Source organism: Erithacus rubecula, assembly GCF_903797595.1.
Source record: "Erithacus rubecula genome assembly, chromosome: 2".
Classification (NCBI taxonomy): Eukaryota; Metazoa; Chordata; class Aves; order Passeriformes; family Muscicapidae; genus Erithacus; species Erithacus rubecula.
In genome coordinates, this window is record NC_136685.1 from 47,914,113 (window position 1) to 47,929,059 (window position 14,947).

The 14,947-nt window shown below is 39.9% G+C and overlaps 1 long non-coding RNA gene across 1 annotated transcript; it reads left to right on the forward strand.

Annotated features, from left to right (window-relative positions):
- The first annotated feature begins 2,966 nt into the window (after positions 1 to 2,966).
- LOC306797907 lies at positions 2,967 to 6,856 on the forward strand. The gene is made up of 2 exons (XR_013773223.1): positions 2,967 to 3,094; positions 6,566 to 6,856. It is a non-coding gene; the product is annotated as an uncharacterized lncRNA (long non-coding RNA).
- Positions 6,857 to 14,947: the final 8,091 nt, after the last annotated feature.

The following is a 14,947-nucleotide window of genomic DNA, read 5'->3' on the forward strand; positions in this document are numbered from 1 at the left end:
ATCCCTGCTTATTCTGCACATTTTATACCTCCCAGAAAAGACATATGAACACAGATTTACATTTTTATTTAGCCATTTTCTAATTTAATCTCTCCATCCCTCAGTAAATTAAGCACAGAAGTGTTCTCTGTGGTTTTTTCCTCTCCTGTTTCTCCTCAATAGCTGTAGCAAGCTAAACATTGGCATCTGTTGCTCCAGCAAATATTTTGTGGTTTTCCTACTATCTGCAGGTGGCTGTGCTTGGCTGCATCTCCCACTCCTACTCCTTCCACATTTCTCTGACAGAAAGGTATAGAAGTAACAGCATACAGAAAAAGCATGGTCTGCAGAAAAAAAAATACCTTTTGGGGAGTTTATACCTCACAGATAAAACACTCTAGGTATTTTACTTTGTATGAAAATTTTTGAGATTTCTTCTCTTTTCCTAGTTCATACTGAGAGAAAATTGAGATATTTTTGTGTTAATTTTGTTTATTTATTCATTTGGAGTGAAGGGACTAGCAGTGAGTAGTATGGGGACATTCACACTGAATGGAAATCCTAATAATCTATTGGGAAAAGACCTTTTCCTACCCACATCTGATCTGTTCAGCTGCAGAACAGAAATCTCTTGTATCTCTGAATTTGATGACAAAAACTTCCTCCATGTCCCATGGGAGACATTGGGGGATCTTTCCCAATGTCTTTCTACTACAATTGTGCATTTTTTAAACTCATATTTATGCTTTATTTTCTCCCGTAGTCAGAGCTCTGATTTTGGTTTCTGCCTCTGATAATGGCTCACCATGCACGTTTGGACAGTTTCTTGATATATTTCTGTGTCTGCTGCCCAACTGTCTTTAAAAGAAGGGTAAAATATCCCCAGTTCCCCTGAAATGCTTTACAATTATGGTAATAGCTGCATTTTGATGTAAACTTATAAATAAATGGAAGAATTCAGAGTACAACTATAAATATGCCAACAGGTTCTTAGCTGAATTTTATTCCATTTTAAATAAGTAGGTATTTATTGCTGCTTGTGACTTTGCTTTCTACAATGGAGTAAAGATGATAGTACTACAGTGTATATCAGATAGATGGATAGATGCACGTTTTTTGTGTTTGGGGATATGTTAAAATTTTTATTTCTTCTTGAAGTGTTTATTCAGCAGCTTGTTTTTGTTGGTTTTTAAACAAAACCCCCCAAACACAACCAACCAAATGTAAAAGCACAAGGGGCTATCTTAGAATGGGAAAAATAAATACTCCCAGTCATTTGTGTTTATTTCCCAGATGGCATACTATGAAGTTGTTACTACATAAGGTCTTGATATTTCTGCAGTTTATAACTCTAAGTACTACGTTTTTCTTGATTTTACTCACTGTGTTTGCCACACAGTTTACAGATATTTGTGTAGTTTACTTGCAGTTACAAATCTACATGTGATTTTAAGGGATTATTTTTAAAGCAGGATTTAACAAAAAGTAGACCATAACAAGGTCTGTGTGAATTACAATGCATCCATGTGTGATGTATTTCTCTATCCATTAGCTTTTGTTGCCTTTAGAGGCTTTGCCTTGCACTTTGTACTAAAAGCAGAGAGAAAATTAAGTTTCTGACTGCTGTGTGATCAAATACATTGTAAACTTTTACCAGATGAACCATTAATTCTTTCTTTTTACAATTCCATTTCCTGAGAGAGAAAATATTTTTGTCTCAGGAGTCTTTGCTACGTCTCTGGTATTTCACTTGATAAGGATGGTGAGATCCTCAGATAATATTGAAGAACACCTTCCCTCTGATACTGCAACGTTGCAGCCAGCAGGAGTTTTGTTTCTGGAGAAAAGCAGGCATGGAGGTGGCAACAGACAAACAGTGCTCTGCTGATGCTCTGACTGTGCCTTCTGGGCAAAGAAAGAGCCTCCTAAACTCACTGAGATGATGGGACATCAGCCTGTTTTCCCTGGCTCTACTGCATCAAGGATGTCAGCCTGTCTGCAGCTCATGTGTTGTGTGTCCCATGTGTGCATGCATGTTTGTGTTGGTGATTTAAGCTGGCAGCTGCCTGCAGGCACCCAGAGATCTGGGGCACAGTAAAATGCCACAAAGCCTATTGCTTTACTCTGTGATTTTCCCCAAGGAAGACAGTGAGCTCAGAATGAGATGCTGAGCTGCTTATTGTGCAGTTTGGTGTTTTGTCTCCCTCCCACAGTGCCACTGAGCTGCCCTGTGAGCTGAGGAGTGACCAGAAATGCTTAATGCCTGTTGCAACCCAGACCATTCTGGTAATGCAAGCAGTTGCTTCCTCAGGTAGACCCAGGTGGATGTCTGCAGACAAGGCTGTCCATGTGGTTGGCCAGTTTTGACACATGGTTATGTGCTGTGTCATTAACATGCTGCTGCAGTTTGGTTGGTCCCAGAAGTATAATAAATTACAGTATTCAGTTCAGTGGTTTAAATTATAATTCCATAGAAATTCCATAGTCAAATATGTTAAACTTTTAATCTACTTTTGATACTCTGAAAAACCTTACATCCTTTTCATGGTGCGGTTTTTTTGCTGATCCCCCTCCTTTCAACATTCTCTTTTGGCCTCTCAAATGCTTAGGGCAGTACAAAGTAAGTAATAAATACATCAAGGCTCTTTGGTATTGTAAGGATGTGAAACTCTTACCATGTTCTCATGGGGGTATCATATCCCATCATTCATAAAAAAATCATGTGGTTAGACCAGATACTTAAGAGTTTACCTCATTCACATTAAAAGTCAAAGGCATGTGTTTAACACCTCCAGTGATTTTAATGGAGGCAGCTCTAAAACTTAAAAAAAATGCTGTATCATTTCAAAATTTGAGAGTATCTGGTTCTGATTATAAAAGATTAAAAGCATTTGAAATTTGAGCTATAAAATATTAATTGTGCTTATTCCTTAAGTCAAATCCACTTTGTATCTGTTTCTATGGTGATAATAATATAATGCACAGGGAATGTTAACAGGCTGAAGCAGACTGGATCCTGTGGTGATCTGAGCAACTCCTGGGAGGACTGAGGGTCCTTAGCTCCTGGCAGCAATGAAGTGGAACATATCAAAGGAAAAACATTGCATTTTACAGGGTAAGGTCTTGCAACTTTTGCCAATTAGGAGTGGAATCTATTGTACAGTACTGCAGTTAAAAGCTGCCAGAAATGGCTCCACAGCAAATGACAGCATCAAAGGGAAAAATCCCCAGCTTGGGAGGCACAACAGGGTCCTGGTTCCTACTGGAGTCTGCACACTTAATGCTTGTCAGCATAGATGCTTACCTGTGTCACTCCCAAATAACCACTCAAAGCACTTAAAACACCACTAATCCCCACAAATGCATTCCAATGCTGGTGGCATAGGTGGAAATTAGCAGGACAGGACTTACAGCTAAAGTGTCACTCAGCAAGCCAGGGAGAAATGGATTTACTTCTGTTTTCAGACAACTGGTGAATGAAGTGAAGCTACTTCATTAATTTATTCCCTACCCCACTCTGCCCCTTCTTGTCTTCCTTTCCTAGGACTTGCTCCCAATTTGTTTTCTACCATGATAAAAATTTGTTTTCAGTGAAATATGAACTATTCTTTTAATAAATATTAAATAAATTAAAAAAGAATATGAAACATCATTTCCTACTTGAACAGATCCAGGAAATTTGAGACAACATAAATACAAACTCACCCCAAATATTTTTATATGTCTTATATACAGACCTCTTAGGAGCTCATTTCTTCTTCCTCAGACAACAAAAAAGTGAAATTAGATAGCAAATGTTCAGAGGACCTTGGCCTAGGAGTATTTTTACTTTAGTTGTCTGTTAAATGAAACTGGGATTTTAAAATATGTTAATTATAACTGTATATATACACTATTGAAATTTAATTTGCATGTAATATTTTTGACTAATTATATTGATATAATTTGATAATCTTTAAGATAATCTTTAAGACACAAATGGACAAATGGTCCAATTTAATAAAAACCGAACCCTGATTTATTTAAGAAAATACTGCACAAAAGTAATTCATCTGAGATTTAATCCCTCCTTGGAGGTTCATTATTCCATTCCATTATTTCATTCCCTTCAAGAGATGCCCTGGGCCCCAGGCCTACCCTCCAAACTATGGTGAACATGGCTCAGCTTTTTTAGGTTAAACATGAGGATATTTAAAGAGCTTTGTGGAAGGGACAGTATAGCCAGAGGGGTAATTTTATAAAATTGCATTTCTCTCTTGTGCTCTGCCACAGAGTAGAACTAGTAGGAAGTGGTTCTGTTATTCATGAGGGCAGGTTCAATTTCACTCACCAAAACAACTTAATTGAAGCGTTGCAAATATTAAGAAAGCATGATGCCTATTAAGATGAAAAGGATTCATCTTTTATCTGCTTTTTAAATTTTGGTATAAAAATACAGATTTAAAGAAGTGTGAAGGCTGGGAAAGATGTTTTTTCTAACAGACACTTGCCGTCTTAGCAAAAAGCAGGACAGGTATTTATAAGCATTTCAGCAAAGTGTTTATCACAGGCCCTGAAACAAAAACCTGCTCAATTCTAAATTACAAACCTGATCAGGAATTGACTGCTGGGCTGTGCCTTTTTAAATCACTTTCAAGAGCTACAATATGTCTTTGTGACTCCTAGTGTCAGAGAAAAACACGACAGAGGCATCTCTGTAAGGTCCTTGCATGCAAAAAAGCAAACACACAGTTAAATGCATTTAAATGTGATAACATTTTTGTCTGCCTAGGAGGTCTGCCACCCACTTGTACAGAACTAAACCAGCACTGGTTTTGTCACTGCCTTGAGCCTGTGGCTTCCCTGTGGAAAGATCCAGAGCAGAAGTGAAGTGCCTCCACGTGCTGTGGGCAGCCAGGGCTCAGGTGCTGCTGGCAGCAGTGAGCAATGGAATTATCCTGCCCAGGTGGAGGGTCAGCAGCATCACAATCAGCTCGGGCTCAGGTGCTGCTGGCAGCAGTGAGCAATGGAATTATCCTGCCCAGGTGGAGGGTCAGCAGCATCACAATCAGCTCGGTTTTTGTGAGCCTCCAAACTCCACGTGCAATTAAAGAGACTTTTCATATTTAGTAGTATTTACCTTGTGTGTCAGATAGCACTTGTTAAAACTCATCAGCTTTTCATTACCAAGATCATTAATACTATTGGTGATACTGTGACTTGAATAGCTCTTCGCTTGTTTGTCACAGATGTGAATTGACTTCCTGATGACTAATTCAGTTGTAAATTTGCCTTTTCAAGAACAAAACCAGAGGTATCAGACCTATTTCTTACCTCAAATTCTTTTATTAACATTTCCTTTTAATGTAGGCAATATTAATCCAGTGATTTTATGGAAAGGTCATATTTTCAAAGAGGTAGCATGCTGCCCAATGGAACAGCTTTTTAGTGCATCCAAATTTTGCTGATCTTCCCATCTGTTCCCCCTGCTGTGTTAGGACACCTGGCGAAAGGACCAGATCTTGATTTTTCCTGCAAGTGCACACTTTGGCCTGCTAACCTTTGCATTACTACCTTCACATGTGATGGAAAGGACAAAATTGTGCTGGGCTGGCAGGCAAGAAACCCGTCTGCTCTGTGCCTCCACTTTTACTGGCAGCCTGAGCAATGGAGTTACTGAGACTGCTGCTATTTCCGAACAGAGAGACAGGTTAAAAAGTTTACTTTTTCACTTTTTTTTTTTCTTTTAATCTTTACATACACAGGCCCTCAACATCAATTTGATCTTGTACAAGGCTTTAGATGGACAGATAATTTTAGATTTTAAGGCCAGAAGTCAACGAGTAAGTCACTGAGTTTGATGTCATATGGTTGCTTAGGTGCTTCTTCTCTGTCTTTAGCCAGATCCAGATCTTTGATTAATGCACAACTCCCAGAAGACATCAAGGAATGCCATCAGCATGTTTTTTTGTTTTGTTTTTTTTTTTTTCCCCATTATTCATCACTTTAATGTTTCTTTTGGTTTTGTGATTATTTTTTTTAATGTGTGTATCTGTGTGTAAATGTTGTTTCACAGTTTCTGGACTTGAGAGACCACCTCTGCACCTAAAAACTGATTTAGTCACTATAATTACATGTGCCAAGTGAAGTGCAATGTTCCTGTCACCTGCCAGTGTGGGCAGATATGACTCAAGGAAATACTTTGATTTGCAGGTCTACTCCATCAGAGGGGTTATATTGCTTATAATTTTTTAGATTGTAAAGATCTTGTGATAGGCCTGTGTACGCTTTGCTTAAAAAACAAAACAAAACAAAAACAAAAACAAAAACAAAAACAAAACAAAAAAAAATCCAAGAAAAAGAAGCTTAACAGGAAATTCAGACACAAACTGACACAAGCTGTTGAGAATGTGTTTGTGAGTTGGGAGGAGAGGGCAAGGGGATTGCCACGTGAGGCATGCCATGAAGAATAAAGCATTTTAGGAGCCTCTGGTTGGTTCAAACAAGCCAAAGCATTGTAGATGCAAAGAGTATATCCTCAAATATAGCTGTACTAGATGACAGTTTAATGACAGTACTGAGCCAGCTTTAAGTGTTGTCTTGTCAGCAAGAAAAAGGTTATACACTGGAAGAAGACTACTTTTGAGGAGGAGGTCAAATCTGAAGAGGAAGAACACCACCAAAGTGCATTGTAGTCAGGAGGTGATTGATTGAGGCAAAAAAATTCAGCTGAGATGTGCAGCCCATTTCCTTGGCATGACTGTGAACTGGAGCTGAAACTTCCCAGAGGCATCCTTGCTCAGGGTGAGAGCCAAGCTAAAAGATCATCCAGGCTTGCAGCTGAATCCAGCATGGATCAGCACTGCAGTTCTGGCCCAATAAAACTGTCAGGACCAGACTTAAATTTATGGTAGTGCTCTGCTGGGGAGCAGTCTGGGGGGAGGTGGGAGGGAGTGGTGAGCTTTGGCTAATGCAGTGTTTGCTGTGGTTGTGCTGGTGCTCCCATCACTTTCATCTTACACAGGGTGCCTAGCTAGGGAGAGGTCAGAGGGAAGCTTTCCTGTGGCACATGGAGAGCAAGTCCATTTGGTGGAAAGCCCTGGGAATTAGGTTTTGTTAGTTAGTTTGCTCACCAAGAGGGCTGAATGTTTGGTTTATGCAGCTATATTCTCAGTAGTATGGAAGAAATTTCTTCCTCTCTTTGTTCCAAGACATAGTCTAACTTATTCACAAAGACCCTCTTCAATTAAAGGACTTTGCATTGAAAGCCAGACAAGCATAATTTGGCCATTAATTGCATTGGATGAGGAGGTAAAATATGATCTCATACTGTTGCTGAATTATTTACTTTGTTTTTTTGTTTAATCCAATCTCCATGGAGAACTCTGGTATACTTCATATATCCCTGCTTTGTATATTTCATGATGAAGTGGAATATTAAGGAAGTGAAATGGCCACAAAGATCTGCATGCAGGTGAGGTTTTGTTGTATATAGGAAAATGGAACTACAGGAATGCCCTGAGGATATAAAAGATTGAGAGTAGGCTCTCAGTGAAATTCAGACTGATTTGACTGACATCTCCTGTGTGAAAACTGAGTGTTTGGTATTGGAAGATGGAGGTGCACTGGCGGATTTTCAGTCAAAAGGCACCTTGAGTGGAAAGGCTTATTGCTGTTTGGTCACATTAAAAGAATCACAGAAGTTACTAATCACAGAGGTAATGACCTCACAGAAAATTAACAAACTGTATGAAAACCATGGCCTTTGATGTGGGCGCAGATTGCAAGATTTTACAGTGCAAAAATTTTTGCACGATCTTACCTTGCAAGACTATAAAATATTGAACAAGTAAATAGCTCATAATTAGAAAAGTGAAAAATTATTTCTTAAAAAATAATAACAGTCATTTTAGTCAAGATGAAATAGACTAGCACTAAAAATGATAAATCAGCCTGTTAAAACCTTGATTCTGGTAGTGTCAGTGGCTTTTTCCAGGAGACATCCATTACAAATATAGAACAGCCTAGACAGAATGCGGCAAATGAAGAGAAAAAGCTACAACACCATTGGAAAAACTAGCTATCACTAACATTTGCTCTCATGAGTGGAAATAAAAAAAAAAAAAGAGTTGGAATTGCCATGCACACAGTTGACATGGAGTCCCATGTGATACCACTACTAAGGGTTTAGAGTGGGATTCATCTCCAGATTATGTTATCTAACTGAGTATGTCCACACATGAACTTGGATAAAATACTACATATGGGTATCTTAATCTGGAGACAAGTCATAGAATCATGGAATAATTTAGGTTGCAAAAGACCATTAGGATCATTGGGTCCAGCCATTAACTCAGCACTGCCAAGTCCACTATTAAACCATGACCCTAAGTGACACATCCACACATTTTTTAAATACCTCTAAGCATGGTGACTGCACCGCTTCCCTGTACAACCTCAGTGTTCCAGTGCTTGTTTCAGTGTTTCAGAAGTTGTCCCTAATATCCAGTCTAAACCTACCCTGGCACAGAATGGAAATTTAATCCATTTCTTCTCGTTCTGTCACTTGTTACTTGAGAGAAGAGAGTGATCCCCACCTCACTACAATTGATTGTAGGGAACAATAAGGTCACACCTGACCCTCCTTTTCTCCAGGCTCCTTCAAGGCAGTCCTCACAAGGCTTGTGTTCCAGACCTTCACCAGCTTTGTTGCCCTTCTCTGGTCATATTCCAGTTCCAAAATGTTTTTCTTGTAGTGAGGGGCCCAAAACTGAGCACAGCATTCCAGGTGTGGCCTCACCAGTGCTGAGTACAGAGGGACAATCCCTGCCCTGGTCCTGCTGGCCACTATTGCTGATACAGGCCAGATGCCACTGGCCTTCTTGGCCACCTGGGCACAGCTGGATCACATTCAGCTGGCTGCTGACCAAGCTCTTTTCCTCTGGATAGTTTTCCAGTCACTCTTCCCCCAGCCTGTGTGAGGTTGTTGTGACCCAAGAGCAGGACCTGACCCTTTGCCGTGTTGAACCTCATCCCACTGCTCTTGGCCCATGGATCCAGCCTGTCCAGATCCCCCCTCAGAGCCTTCCTGTCCTGCAGCAGATCAGCATTTCTGCCCAGCTTGGTGCTGTCTGCAAAGTGACTGAGGCAACGCTCAATTCCCTCATCCATATCACTGACAAAGATATTAAACCGGGCTGGACCCAGAACTGAGCCTTGTGGACTCCACCTGTGGCCACTGCCCACAGGACTGACCCCTGCTCCCTGGGCCTGGCCATGGAGCCAGCTTTTCACCCAGTGAGCTGGGCAAAACCCTGCCAAGCCATAAGCAGCCAGATCCTTCAGGAGAGTGCTGTGGGAAACAGTGTCAAAGGCTTTACTGAGTGCACAAACCACATTCACAGCCTTTCCCTCCCCCACTGAGTCACCTTGCCATAGAAGATTGAGTTAGTCCTGCTCCTTCAGCTACGACACAAGGTAATCAAAGCCTGATCCTTGGTGTTACTAAAAAGGGTGAAGTAACAGTTATGATATTTTAGAAAGCAGCTGTAGTTGCAGGGTTATTTGTTAATGCACTGATGGAAATTGAGAAGTCTAATGATGAGGCAACATAAAAATATGGCAGGTTATAAAAAATAAATTAGCAATATTGAAATGGTGCTTTTGTTGCAAACTCCTCAGTTCTTAAACAGTGTGAAAAAAATGTGTTGATGATGGAGAGAATTTGCTCCATATTAGTCTTAACCAATAAAATACCACAATAATGCTGGGAAATGGAAGATTTTAGCTTTCATTTTATGAGTCATCTGAGTTTTCAAAATAATGAATGTATATTAGCATCTACATTGCTTAGGGCTGCATGGAAGTTTAGATAAGTGACCTTCGTATCTTATGGCTTAATGCTGATGATTCTCAACTGTACACTCATAGTACCATCTGTAAGAAGGTGTAAAGAAAGGTCTTTTTGTCCATATGCCTATTCAGATTAAGGAAAAAAATTTCCCCCTTGACTTATCTTGGGCAAAGTAGGTTTCTAGTTTCTTCCTGTGCTTCAGAATTCTTGTTTGCATTTTGTTATCCAAGATGCCAGTCTCTTCTTATAAGTCTGCAATGACTGCCTCATTCTCCTCCACCTTCTACCCTGCATACTGATTTACCTTTCTGTTAGCTGAGTAAGAAAAACAGCAGGAAGAAAGGAAAAAGAAGAAAAGGTGTTTTGTTGGAATAGCTCAAATGCCCAGTGTTGGAGGGAAAGTAAACTATGCTTTCTCTTGCTGAAGAATGAAAAATTCTAAATCCTTTGGTTTCTGTAGGATGGTCTCACTTGCCCATTTGGAAGAAAGGAAATTCCTCTTTGACTTATTCCAAGAGTTCCCTGGGGCTCCTATGTCCTCCTTGCTCTTCTCTCTTTGAGTGGTGGAGTCTCAGGGCTTGTGGCAAAAAAATCCCTGCAGCATTCAATTTCTTGGCCCAGCATCTGTGTGCCTAGGGCTCCCATTCTCAGCCATGCTCAGAACTCAGGGACTGCCCCTTGTCCCTCTTCAAAAAGGCATAATCTGTGTGAGTGACAGGGTTTTGCTGCTCCCCTCCAATTTTTGAGTTAGGGTTTCCAGTTTTTTTACTTAAACCCAAGTCTTGATCAACTGGTCCCTTTCCTTTTTCCTGTTGGGAACACACTGGTAGTGTTGACTGTGCAAAGAGAAATGCACCAGCTCGTTTCTTCCATGAGTTGCTAGAGGATATTTCAGTCATCCCCTTTCCATGATTTTCCATTTGCAGCACGAATAGAATGGTGCCTTGCTTTGCACAGATTCACAGATGGTCATAATCTCTCCTGCATCAGATCACTTTGCTCATCATTTTTAATGTCAATTTTACTCTCCTCACTTCAAAACAACCCAGTTTCCCAGATATATGTTTCTCTTTCCCCTCTTTTTCTACTCTGTTTTTAAGGGACTGTCAACATGTACAAACTGACAAAAGTGCACAGTAAACCAAGTCATTCTGCAATATCTTCTTGCATGACCAGTCTTCCAGAGAATAATTTACAGAATAATTGTGCTTTTTCCAAAGCTTCACACTCAAATCTTGAAGGGAATATTTTGGCCAGATTTCCAGCAATTTGTTTCTGGAAACAATTTGTTTAATGACAGGGGAACCTAGTAATGTCTCTGTCAGATGACAGGCATTGCTTATCCTTATATTGAGCTTAGAATATGAGAATATGTAGAGTATGAGTTTCTCTCTGTAAAAAGGATCATCTCGATTATTTCAGATATTTTCTACTCCTGGGCTAAATGTATCAATTTCTATCTCTCTGCTATTATTTAATTTTGTCATTATACATGTAATAGCCTTCATAAATTCGGAGGTGTTTATCTCTTATAAAAATAGCAATTTTGGAAATGTTATGACTCAGTAAAAGCAGTGATATTTTGCTATACTATCAGAATTGCATCCTTAAAAGATCATAAATTCACTTGGAATTAGCATAATTATTCTATAAATGAGATAAATTCATTATAAAATAAGTGTGAAAAAGGTTTATATTTAACATAAAGCAGGAAATAGATCCTGGAGTAGAAATGAAAAATTCTTGGTGGTGTGTTAAACAGTAGGAGATAAAGAAATGACTAAAAAAATCCAGACTGAATTAATACAATGAATAAATGTTGGCTGAAATCTTAATACTATGTGAAGGATTAATGGAAACTATTCTAGCATACCAAGAACATATTAAACACACTACTTTCCTATTATGATTATTTGGATTTGTTTGATAAAAGCATTTGACTAAGGAGTATTTTCATGTGAGCAGCAAAGGGTGGGCAGACTGAGGCACAGTGGACAGTGTCCATTTAGAAACCATCATGCCTTTCCTTCTTGATGCACATTCCCATGTAGTTAATGCTGCCCTGCTCAGCTCTCTATGTGAAGCTCTTTGGTACCATCCCTGAGGGAATGTGAGTGGAGAAATTGCAAAGGAGGATGTGCATTTCTAATAACCAGGAAACTGCACTGGTTTCAGCATCCATCACTGCATCTACATTTACATTCATCACAGTGCCACAAATCAGTGTTTTGCTCTAACTTCTGCAAATGTGAGAAGCTGGGGCTAAATTTAGTCTAAATTTTCTGATATAAAATCTATCATTCTTCTCATGATTCTTAGCATTGTCAGCAATACCTTTATCGACCAAGGTGGCTCTTAGCAGCCATACACAGGTTGAGGTCTCTGCAACAAATGTTGTTCTCTGACATCTGCCTGAGGCAGAAAGTCAGCTGAGGTGGAGGGGAGGAGAGGGAGGACCAGAATAGGGTGAGGAAAGCATAAAGATGAATATTTGGGTATGAGGAACTGAAAAGCCACTAACTGGGCTCTCTAAGTATGGGCCTTTCAGAGCACTGTCCTGTGAGTGTCACAGGTGCTTGGCCAGCCATACAAACACTCCTGCCATGTGGAGGCCACATGAAGCAGGTTCTACTGCCAGCCCTGCCCTCCTGGGGTGGGAGGCATGTCTCCTCCTGGGGCCATTTCCTCACTGCTTTGCTAACCAAGATTCCTAGCAAAGACATCGTTGTGAGGAAAAGATTTGTTGTTTTTTCCGTTTTTGTTTTTTTTTTTACAACAAAAACTGATTTAAGATCCTCTGTCTTCAGACCACTTGCTGATGTTCATCTGCATTGCATGGCTCTGAAACCAAGAGCAGCTGCACTGCTTACTGTAAGCACATCTGGAAACAGGAGCTGTGTGCTTTGCCCAGGCAATCATGAAAATAAAGCTCAAAGTTGAAGTTTTCTGGTTTATGTTTATTTTTATTTTGCATTACTTTGCTGCTGATTTAAGTCAATTGACTTTACAGTTTTGATATGGGTGCACATGGTGTGCAAACTGGTTGCTACAGACACTGGATTTAGTTGTCAGCTGGCACTTTCTGAAGCAGACAACTTTATGACATCTAAATATCCTTTATCTTTTAGGTGTTGTGGATACAGAAAAATAAGTGAATACTATACAAAATAGTTCGGGTAAAATAGATGACATATTTATATTAACGTACTTTTTGTAATAAAATGTAAATAAAACTACAACTAGGTTGCTTTTGAAGTGATTTTTGGATTCCACTCTTATCTTGACTAATAAAGATCTGAAAACATTTTTTCTTCATGCTTTGTTTTATATTGGAGAATGTTGCAGAAAAATTGGTAAGTCTTCATGTTTCAAAATTGTGTCTGAGTTTTAGCAAGTCTGATTTTAGATTTTGTGGGGGAGAAAACCAAAAAAAAACAGGTCTAGCAGAGGTGACTTAATGTTCCTGACACTTGACTTGCTGCCTTCAGAAATTATGCAGATTTACAACAGGGGAAGCCACAGCCATTCCTGAGTGTCTGCTCAGCTCACCCTTTTTTGGAGCTTCTCTCCTCTCCTGTAGTACTGAGGTGATGGGGGATGAGTGCCAGCTCACCTCGTTGTGTGGCACAGTGTCCCCACCTGAGGGTCTCTGCCAGCCCTGCAGTGGAGGAAGAGAAGGGGGGCAGAAAGCTGGAAGTGGGAACTGTCACCACTGTCCCAGGCTGGACAATCTTCATTTATTGGTCAGAGCACTCAGTCCCAGGGAGCTGGCACAGCTATGCTCTGCCTCAAGCAGCTCTAATCCAGAACAAAAATGTTATCTGGAGGTTTTTGTCCTTGAAATGTAGTTAGTGGTAGACGATGGGGATATATTAATTGCTATCATAATGAGGACAAAACAGCTAGATGAAATGTAAGGAAGGAAAATGTGACAGTGCCTGGGGAGGAGGAATGTCCATGGTAGAGAGTGGGGTATGCTTATATCCAGTTATCCAGTCATTTCAGCAGGCTGGAAGGGGATGCTTGCTGCAGCTGAAGAGACTGAGTACTCTCCACATCTGCCCCTGGGCTGCTCCTTCTGTTCTCCCTGCAGTGGGAGCCCTGATTGCCCCTCCCCGTGTGGGTTTGCACTCACCAGGCATGATTTAGTGTGGGTACAGAGCTGAGTCAGATTTAATTTGCGAGTTTACTGCCAAACCTGAACCAATTTTTAAGCCAGCTGTACAGCACTAATTTAACGAGAAATGGAAACCATTCAAGGCTCTGTGAATTTGGCATAAATTAACAATTTTGGCTCAGCATTACTATGGGGTTTGGACTAATTCAAACCTAAGGCTCACAGTGAAATTCAAGAGGCTTGGACCCATGCCAGGGGAAAGGTTCTCATAGATCTCTGCAAATTGGAAGTGTCAAGGTTTCAACAGTTCTGCTTGATAAGTAAGAGGAGATTTCCCTCTGAAGTCTGTATCTCTCCTGGAATCCACAATGAGTCTGTCATGGTAACATACCACACCTGATAACAGATCTTCGTTAAACAGCTTTATTTGAATGGGTTGTTAATGATATAAACAATAGCAATTAGAAGTATTGATATTATATTGACAGGCTGTGAAAGGGTTTGGTGATTCATTCTTCTAAATTAGCTTTTTTCCTGCTATGCACTGTGAATAATGCTATTGTTGAGAGGAAAACAAAAATAACTTAAGGGAAAAAAAGGGAGAATTATCTTGGGGAACTCTATCTGGGGCAAATATTTGTATAAGGATTTGAGCTGGGTATTGTACTCCTTGCAAATACATTATGGCTAAAACTGGTCTTCTTTTCTGCATATATTTGTGCATTCATTTCTGTGCAAGTATTTGATAGTTATAATCAGTTACTAAATGAGTTGGGTGGTTGTTAGGCGCAATGGTTGTTTGCAGTTTCTCATTCTGAATATTTATGATGTGCAGAAGTTTCTGTCATACGGTGTTGGATCTGGCCTTTAACATGGTAGCTGAAACAGAGTAAACAGAGGGGGAAAAAACAACAAAACCCAACAAAATTATGACAAGTGTAAAACAAATATTGTTCATACACTAATAGTCAGGGTACAGACAGCTGCAGGTATTTGTGTGTAAATCAGCCACTTAGCAA